At 51.1% G+C, this 9,139-nt stretch overlaps 1 protein-coding gene across 3 annotated transcripts in view; it reads left to right on the forward strand.

Moving 5' to 3' along the window:
* TEX2 (testis expressed 2) overlaps positions 1 to 9,139 on the forward strand; it is a 60,976-nt gene that overhangs the window by 26,015 nt on the left and 25,822 nt on the right. The gene's annotated exons all lie outside the window — the stretch shown is intronic.

Here is a 9,139-nt window from a genome sequence, read left to right on the forward strand (position 1 = left end):
AGATGGCAAGAAACACGCGCTGGGTGGTGGGAAGAATTAGAGCTGGGAAGGGAGGACGGAAACGGCCAGAACTGTGGTTTTATTTTATTTATTATTATTTGAGTTGGAGTCTCACTCTGTCGCCCAGGCTGGAGTGCAGTGGCATACTCACGGCCACTGCAGCCTCGACCTGCAGGGCTCAGGCGATCCTTCCACTTCAGCCTTCCAAGTAGCTGGAACTACAGGCACATGCCACCATGCCCAGCTAATTTTTTATTTATTATAGACATGAGGTCTCACCAAGTTGCCAGGCTGGTCTCAAGTTGGGCTCAGGCAGTTGTCTCACCTCAGCCTCCCAAAGTGCTGGGATTATAAGCATGAGCCATTGTGCCTGGCCAGAACTGTGGTTTTAGATGGGCGGTCAGGGAGGGCTCCTCTGACCTGCTGGACGTGAGTGAGGGAGTCATCCTGGAGGATGCCTGGCAGCCCAAAGGCCCACACAGCTCACGGCTGGAGTATCCGAGGAACAGCAGCAAGGGCGGTGCGGCTGGACCGTGAACAACAGAAAGAGAGGCAGGGAGGCCAGGATGCTGGCAGGGTCTCCGTGGAACTGAGCAGGCGTGATGTCGCCTGACTCACGTGTAGAAAGTCATGTGGTTGTCAGTGAGGGCTGGCTGCGGACGGGGAGGAATGGGTAGAAGTAGCTGCCGCAGGGGAGGGTGATGGCCGCGGGGGTGCTGGAGAGGAGCTGGCTGGACTGCTGGCCCAGAGGACCAAGGAGGTCCGGCTGCCACCTGGCGTTTTCAGAAAGGGTTCCAGACAGCCGATGGTCTCACCCCTTGGAGCCGTTGCATTCTCTACTCTCCTCCTTGGCCGTGGCCAGTGATTGGAGGCTCTGCTGGGAGTGATTTCCACAGTGTAGCTGGCCGTGGACTCAGGGTCATCCGTGATGAGGTGAATCATGAGCTGCCAGACACCAGGCCCAGGAGGTGCCTCAGTAGAGGGACTCTGCTCCCTAAGAGGCCTGCAGACTAGCTGGGGTTCTCTCTACTTTGCAGGTGGAAAAACGAGGCTAGCCAAGGTAGGTGGCTCAGTAACACAGATGTTGGGGTAGAGCTTGCAGACCTGATCCAAGACCCCAGGCCTCTCGGGGCACCCCCACTACCCACCGTTCAGGCACAGTTCCCACTCCCGGGACAGGAAGCCCCCCCCACACACACACAACCCTCCCCCACTGGGTCATGCAGCCTCTTTTTCACATCCAGTACCAGTTTGACCTCTCATAGTGACGTGGCTGTCCCCAGCAAGAGGCATTGGTGACTTCCACAGTGCAGACTGGCCATGCATCTGTGTTCATCTGGTGGGTCCTTTTCAGTGTGAATGAGGCCACTCACCTGACTTGTTTGAGCCTTGTCAGGGCACAAAAAGACCATACGCCTTTGTCCTCTGTCCTAAGACCTCCCTCCAGACGAGGATGGGGTGATATAAAACTGTTCTAGGAACATCCTGTTCACTTCCAGTGAACCCCCTCCCCCACGTTCCGGGCTGTCCGGACTCCCTTCAGATTCAGAATCGTACACTGACAGAAGAACATTATCTAAAATCATATCTGGGTCATGAATACCCTAAAAGCCCTGACTTGGCCACAGTGCAATCTATGAATGTAACAGAACTTGGTGCACCATAAAATGTATGCAAATAAAAGTAGTTCTAACATTCTCGCTTTTTGAATGATTTCTCCAAGTTAAAAAACAAAACAGACCCTGTTTTAGACTCTGCTTCCTCAGTTTGTGTCACTTGTAGGTCGTGTCCTGTAGCCACTGGGATCCCACTGACAGCCCAGTGTTGCTGTCGGGTGCTAGGCCAGACCCTTGCAGCTACCTGCACCCCCTGCTTTGGCACCAGGACATCTTTTCCCTCCCTCACTCCCCTCCTGGGGACACACTGCCTAGTGAAAATCTTTTAAACCACACTGTGCTTCCTGGCCCCTGAGGTGGAGCAGGAAGGGCTAGTTTCATCTTTTCCTGGTCACGTTAGGGCTCAGTCCCACCAACAGAAGCCCAGGCCTCGGCAGCGCAGTCGGGAGCCCATGGCCCAAGATGGAGTCGTTGCGACTGCACACTCTGGCAGTGTTTCTCAGTCGTCAGTTGGCTAGTGTTGCCATGTGTCCTCCTTGGCTTTTCTCCAGCCCTGTTCCCACCTCCCACCCCACCCTTGTTCCTTCCATGCTCTAGGAAACCAAACAGGGCGATGTGGACAGGGAGTGCTGTCTTTGAAAGGGGGCTTTGGAGAAAGAATGTGATGTGGGTGCCAGCCTTCCGCGTCCCCTTTGCCTGCCTGGAGCAGGCGTGGGCCGTGCCCTGGCTCTCAGGTGGTCTGGTGGTGGAGACGGTCTTGAGTGAGGTAGAGTTGTGAGTTCTAGTTATCTGTTGCTGTGGAACAAGCAGCCCCAAAGGCAATGGCTGTGCAAACAATAAGAGCTGACAAGACTTAGCAGGAGCAGTTTCTGTCTGCTCCAGGCAGGGTTGCCTGGGGAGGCTGTGCTGGGGTGGGGGTCTACCTCGGAGGTGGTATGCTCATATCCGTGGCAGGTGGATGCTGAGGGTCTTTGTGGCTCAAGTCCTCTCCACCTGGCTGGGCTGCCTTCTGCACGGAGGCCAGACTCCAAGGGTGGGCACCCCCAGAAGGAGCTGAACCAAAGCTCTCAGAAGCAGGGTGCAACTTCCATGGCACTGTGCTGCTCGAGGCATCGCGGAGCCCTCCCATGTGGCAGATACAGCAGCGAATTCCAGAGCAGCGAGTGGCAGGAAGGACCGTGGGCCACTTGGGAAGTCAGCCCTGCCTCGGGGCCTCTGGCTACCGGATCCCCTCCTGTGCCTCCCTGGGGATTGGCAGCAGGTGGTTCCTGGCCAGTGTCTTGGTAATTTTATGATGTGAGCAAATGAGAGCCTTCTCCTCACATTCTTACTGGTTTGATTTTCTTTTCTGTGCATGTGAAATGTTAACCTGGCTCCAAACACCAGCGCCATGCACAGGTGCTTCAGCAAAGACACGTATCCCCTGCCCTCTCTTCCTGTCCCGCGTGCCATCACCAGTCCCTGCATCCTCTGGCTTTCTGTCTGTGTTTCACATGTCCCTTTCCCTTTTACTCAGAAGGGAGCCTCCATTGTGTGTTCTTTGTATGCGGCTGTTCCCACTTTCCAGGACCTTCTGGAAGCTGCCTCAGTTCACAACCCTGTTCCTTCTGCTCAGCTGAACCTCTCTGTGCCATGCGGAGCTGCTTCTACCTCTCTCCCATAGGGAGTCGGGCAAGGGCACATGATGCTGCAGGGGTCATGTGGCCGTCGGGCAAGGGCACATGATGCTGCAGGGGTCATGTGGCCAGTGTGTCTTCAGCAAAGCATCCTTGGGCTGCTGGGTGAGAAGGGGAGTGCCAGCCTTTGCCCTAGTTCTTCCCCACCTCTCTCCACCCCTGCTACTGCCTCTTCTGGGCCAGGGCCCATGTCTCTCACCCTGAGGGCCCAGGGTATAACTGCCACATCTGCATACGGGTCTAACGCTAATGAGTTGGACCACTGGGAGGAGGCAGATGGGGCATTGCTAGGCCACTCATGCTCAGGATCCAAGCCAGTGTTAAAGATACCCCGTCATATAATTAGCAAGCACAGACAAGATTTGTGTTCCACAATGCTAAGACAGGATTGGCAGTTTTTCTTTCTCTTCCTTTCTTTTTTTTTTTCAGTCGGGGTCTCACTTTTTTGCCCAGACTGGAGTACAGTGGCACGATCATAGCCTTGACCTCCTGAGCTCAGGTGATCCTCTTGCCTCAGCCTCCTGAGTAGCTGGGACTACAGGCACGCGCCACCACACCCGGCTAATTTTTTGATGTTTTGTAGAGATGAGGTCTTGCTATGTTGGCCAGGCTGGTCTTGAGTTCCTTGGTTCAAGTGATCCTCCCGCCTTAGCCTCCAAAAGTGCTGGGATTACAGGCGTGAGCCACCACACCTGGCAATTATTCTTACCCATGATAATTTTTTTTAAATGTTCAGGGGATTTGGCATATTGAAATAACTTTGGAGCCATTAAGCTCAAATAAAATATCACTCTTGGGGGGAAGGGTCTGGTTTTCCAAATGTTTAGTGCCTAGTTTGGGGAGGAGATATAAATAGTAATTCATCAAACAAGGAAACTCTCTTTTTAAACATTTCTACAGGTGAGCTAGTACCACCTCTAGTGTGGTTACCCCAGGAAGGGAGACCCCATGGGCTGGCTGCAGATTTGCCCAGGGCTGAGCCTCAGGAGGCTGCCAGGTCTGTATGCCCCTGGCTACCTGGGAAGGGACCATGGGTGTGGCAGTGCTGTGCCCCACCTCTGGGCTTGAGGCTCCAGTGTCAGGTCACATGAGGCGCTTCCACCAGTCCTGCTCAGGGAAACTTATGAGGAAGGTTAGCAACAATGCAGGCTGTTACCAGATGGAGAGGCCTGCCATCATCTGGCTTCTGTAAGCTGCCAGACTTACCTGTTGGTGTTTTCAGGAAACGAGACTTTTACAAAGCATCTAGGAACCATATAGAAACCAGGACGTCTGTAACTGGCAGAATAGTTTTCCAAGACTTTCCTTTCCCCCTCATAGTAGGCTTTTCACACATTTAGAAGTGGCATTAGAACATGCCTATCATATAATAAGTAAAAAGTAGGAAGCCATATATCCAACTTAAAATACATTTCTGAAAGAATTCACGGGAGTGCCAAGACAAATCAGTGGGGAAAAGAATCAGGCTCGGTGGGGTGGCTCAATCCTGTAATCCCAGCACTTTGGGAGGCCGAGGCAAGAGGATTGCCTGAGCCCAGGGGTTTGAGACCAGCCTGGGCAACTTGGCAAGACCTTGTGTCTACAGTAAATCAAAAAAGTAGCTGGGCATGGTGGCATGTACCTGTAGTTTACCCTACTCAGAAGGCTGAGGCAGAAGAATCGCCTGAGCCCAGCAGGTCGAGGCTGTGGTGGCCGTGAGCATGCCACTGCATTCTAGCCTAGGCAATAGAGGGAGACTCCAACTCAAAAAAAAAAAAAAAAATTCTTTTCAACAAATGGTGTGAGTAACTGGACAGCCACTAGCAAAGAAATGAAGTTGGCCCTAACTCTTGCCACATGCAAAAATTAGCTCACAATGGGTCTTAGACCTCTATGTACGAACCAAACTGTAAAGGTCTTACACAGAAGTGAGTCTTCACGAATTTGAGTTAGATAAAATCTTCTTAGCTAAGATACCACAAGCATAAGCAACCAAAGAAATCCTAGGTAAATTGGACTCCATCAAAATTAGAAAATCTTGTGCCATAAACTGTACCATCAAGGAAGTGAAAAGACCACTCACAGAATGGGAGAAGATATTTGCAAATTGTTTATCCAGTAAGAGTCTGGTACGCAGAATGTGTATAAGGCAGTCTTACAACTCAGTAGTAAAGAGGTAAATAATCCAGTTAAGAAATGGGCGAAAGATCTGAGTAGACATTTCTCCAAAGAAGACACATGAATGGCCAACAGGCACATGAAAAGGTGCTCGACATGTTGGTCATCAGGGAAATGTGAGCCAAACCCACAGTGAAATGCCATCTCCACCCACTGGGATGGCCATCATAAAGAAGGTTAAGCACAGAATGACCGTGTGAGCCAGACGTTCCACTCCTGGCTGTATGCCCATGAGGAGTGAAAGTGCATGTTCACGCAAACGTCGTAGAGCATTATTCACAGCAGCCGAGTGGAAAACAACCCAGTCATCCATCAGCCGATAGTGGGTAAAGCATGGTGTGCCCCTAGAACGGAGTATTGTTCTGCCACGGAAAGGAGTGGCTGGCTGCTCCAGCGTGGCTCAACCTTGGAAACGTGGTGCCATGAAGCCACTTGTATGAAACGTCTGGAGTGGGTGAACTCAGAGACAGACTGACCAGGTCCTGGGCGGGGGGCGGGTGGGGTGGGGAGGAAGGGGATGTGACTGCTGTGGGCACAGGGTTTCTTGGGGGTGGTGAAGGCATCCTAAGGCAGATCGTGGTGCTGGCTGCCTGGCTCTGTGAACGCTGAAACTGCTGAGTCACACTCTATTTTTAAAGTGTATTATTTTATTGTGGTAAATACGTATGTATAAAATGTACCATCTCAACTGTTGAAGCGTGTAGTTCGGCGGAATCAAATACGTCCATGTTATGCATTCACCGCGCCCTTCTCCTTGCCTTGTAGAATGGAACCTGAATCCGCGACATGGTGACTCCCCATTGCCCCTGCTCCTAGCCCCTGGCAGCTACCCTGCCTCTTCCTGCCTCTGGGCTTTGACTCTTCTAAGTACATCATATAAGTAAAATCATACTGTATTTGCCTTTTTGTGACTGACTTACCTCAGTGTTACCTATAATGTCCTCAAGGCTCAGTCACGTTGTAGCATGTGTCGGGATCTCCTTCCTTTTTAAGACAGTAACAGTCCAGTGTATGGGTAGACTGCATTTTGTTTATCCCTTCATCTGTCGAGGGACATTGGAGTTGCTTCCAGATTTTAACTGTAGTGAATAATGCTGGACGTGGGTGTATACATACCTCTTGGAGGCCAGCCTTCAGTTCTTTTGGATTCATGCCCAGAACAGAAGTTGCTGCCCCTTATGGTAATGCTGCGTGTAGTTTTTTGAGGTGTTGCCATGCTGTTTTCCATAGTGACGGCTGAAGTGTGCTCTTTGAATGAGTAGACTGAATGCCTGTGAGTTATATCTCAGTAAGGCTGAAAATAAGGGCACAAAGCCATGTAATCAGATCTGACTTTGTTTTTTAAAAGTTCTGAATTATCAAAATGACATATACATGGCAAGAAGACAGAAAGAAATATAGCAAAAGTGTTCAAGTAGTTATGTCTGGGCAGTGGGAGTGTGGGTGTTTTTTTACAATGAATGTGCATGACTTTTCTAGTTGGGGCAATAGCAGACAAACAGGCCAGTCCTCCCCAGCACCTGCCCAGCTGCCCCTGTGACCGGGGTGGACTGGCCTCCTAGTGATGGGATAGGATATGTTAAACACAGACTTCAGTAGATCCATGCTACTGTGCTTTGGTTTCCAAGGGAAGCTTTTATTTTTTATTTATTTATTTATTTTTTGGGTTGGAGCCTCACTGTGTCCCCCAGACTGGAGTGCAGTGGCTGCTCCCAGCCACTGCAGCCTCGACCTGCTGGGCTCCAGTGATCCTTCCACCTCAGCCTTCCAAGTAGCTGGAACTACAGGAGCGCGCTACCACACCCGGCTAATTTTTGATTTCTTGTAGAGACGAGGTCTCGCCAAGTTACCCAGGCGGGTCTCGAACCCGCGGGCTCAGGCAATCCACTCACCTCGGCCTCCCAAAGTGCTAGGATTACAGGCTGAGCCACCGAGCCCGGCCCCAGGGGAAGCTTTTAATAACATCTGTCCCCAGAGCTACAGACAGTTGGACAGCTCTGCTTCTGCCTCAGCCATTGGACATGCCCCGCTTCCATGTGGATATGACCATCTCTCACTGTGTCTCAGTGCGTGTGTGTAGCAAAATGGTGGAATGAATATTCTCACGTTTCTTCCTGCAGCCTAATGGCAGTATTAGGAAATGTATGCACACTTACTCTAAAGCATTTAACACTTTATGACACTCATTGGAAATGAGTTCTTCTCGCTGCAGCCGCTGAGTCCAGATCTCGTTTGCGAAACTCCTCAGCTGCGCTGTCCATGTTGTGCTGTTCTTGGGTCTTCTGTTCCCAGTGAGCCTGTGGAGAGGAGCTGCTGCACTGGGGAAAGGAAATGTTGCTGAAACAGCCCGCTTGTCAGTTATTTCAGAAATGTGTTTACCCCATCGTGTGCTGTTGGCTTGGGCATGCATTATGAAATAGCCTTCGTTTTGTGCTAAACCAGCTCCTTCCTGTGAATAACTAGGTTTGTTAGAAAACAAACAAATGAACAAAAGGCTAGCAATGGGTAGACTCAGGCTGGGTGTGGTGGCTCACACCTGAAATCTTAGCACTTTGGGAGGCCAAGGTGAGAGGATTGCCAGAGCCTGGGAATTGGAGACCAGCCTGGGTAACATGGTGAGACCTCATTTCTACAGTTAAAAATAAAAAGCCAAGCATGGTGGCGCACGCCTGTAGTCCCAGCTACTTGGAAGGCTAAGGCAGAAGGATCTCCTGAGCCCAGCAGGTTGAGGCTGCGGTGAGCCATGATCGTGCCTCTACACTCCAGCCTGGACAACAGAGTGAGACCCTGACTCAAAAGAAAAAATAAGGGGCAGACTCTCCCTCATGTGAAGAGAAAAAGTCACCTGTTCTTCTACGTAGCCTACATAGATAAATAAGATACACGGTGCCCTGTGTGGGCAGTGGCTGTGGGTAAATGTTTACGCAGAAGTCTGTATAAATCATCAGGTGGGACCCAAAGACAATAACCTTAGAAAGGATTGACTGGTTACCTTTGGGGCTGGAGCAGAACTGTTCAGGCAGAGAAAAGTGATTAAAAAGACATATAACATATAGCTGGTAGCTAGGCTCGGTGGCTCAGCCTGTAGTCCCGCGCCTTTGGGAGGCTGAGGTGAGTGGATTGCCTGAGCCCGCGGGTTCGAGACCCGCCTGGGCAGCGAGACCTCATCTCTACAATAAATCAAAAAATCAGCCGGGCGTGGTAGCACATGCCTGTAATTCCGGCTACTTGGAATGCTGAGGCGGAAGGATCGCCGGAGCCCAGCAGGTCGAGGCTGCGGTGGCCGGGAGCGGCCACTGCACTCCAGTCTGGGCGACAGAGTGAGACTCCAACTCAAAAAAAAAAACATAAAGCTAGTGTATGACTGAGCATTCACAGATAGCTGTCCTTCTCTCCAGACCTGGTGAGAGAAAAATGTCTTAATTAGCAACGAAGACATCGCAGCACTAGAATAGCACAAATAGAATACAGTTGCCCAGTTGCAGTGGCTCATGCCTATAATTCCACTACTTGGAAGGCCAAGATAGGAGGATTGCTTGAGGCCAGGAGTTTGAGAGCAGCCTGGGCAACATAGCGAGACCTCGTCTCTACAAAACATCAAAACATTAGCTCCGCATGGTTGTGTGCACCTGTAGTCCCAGCTGTTCAGGGGCCTGAGGTGGAGGATCACCTGAGCCCAGTAGGTCGAGG

This window comes from Carlito syrichta, unplaced genomic scaffold (genome assembly GCF_000164805.1).
Source record: "Carlito syrichta isolate Samal-C Ts95f unplaced genomic scaffold, Tarsius_syrichta-2.0.1 Scaffold304626, whole genome shotgun sequence".
Taxonomy (NCBI): Eukaryota; Metazoa; Chordata; class Mammalia; order Primates; family Tarsiidae; genus Carlito; species Carlito syrichta.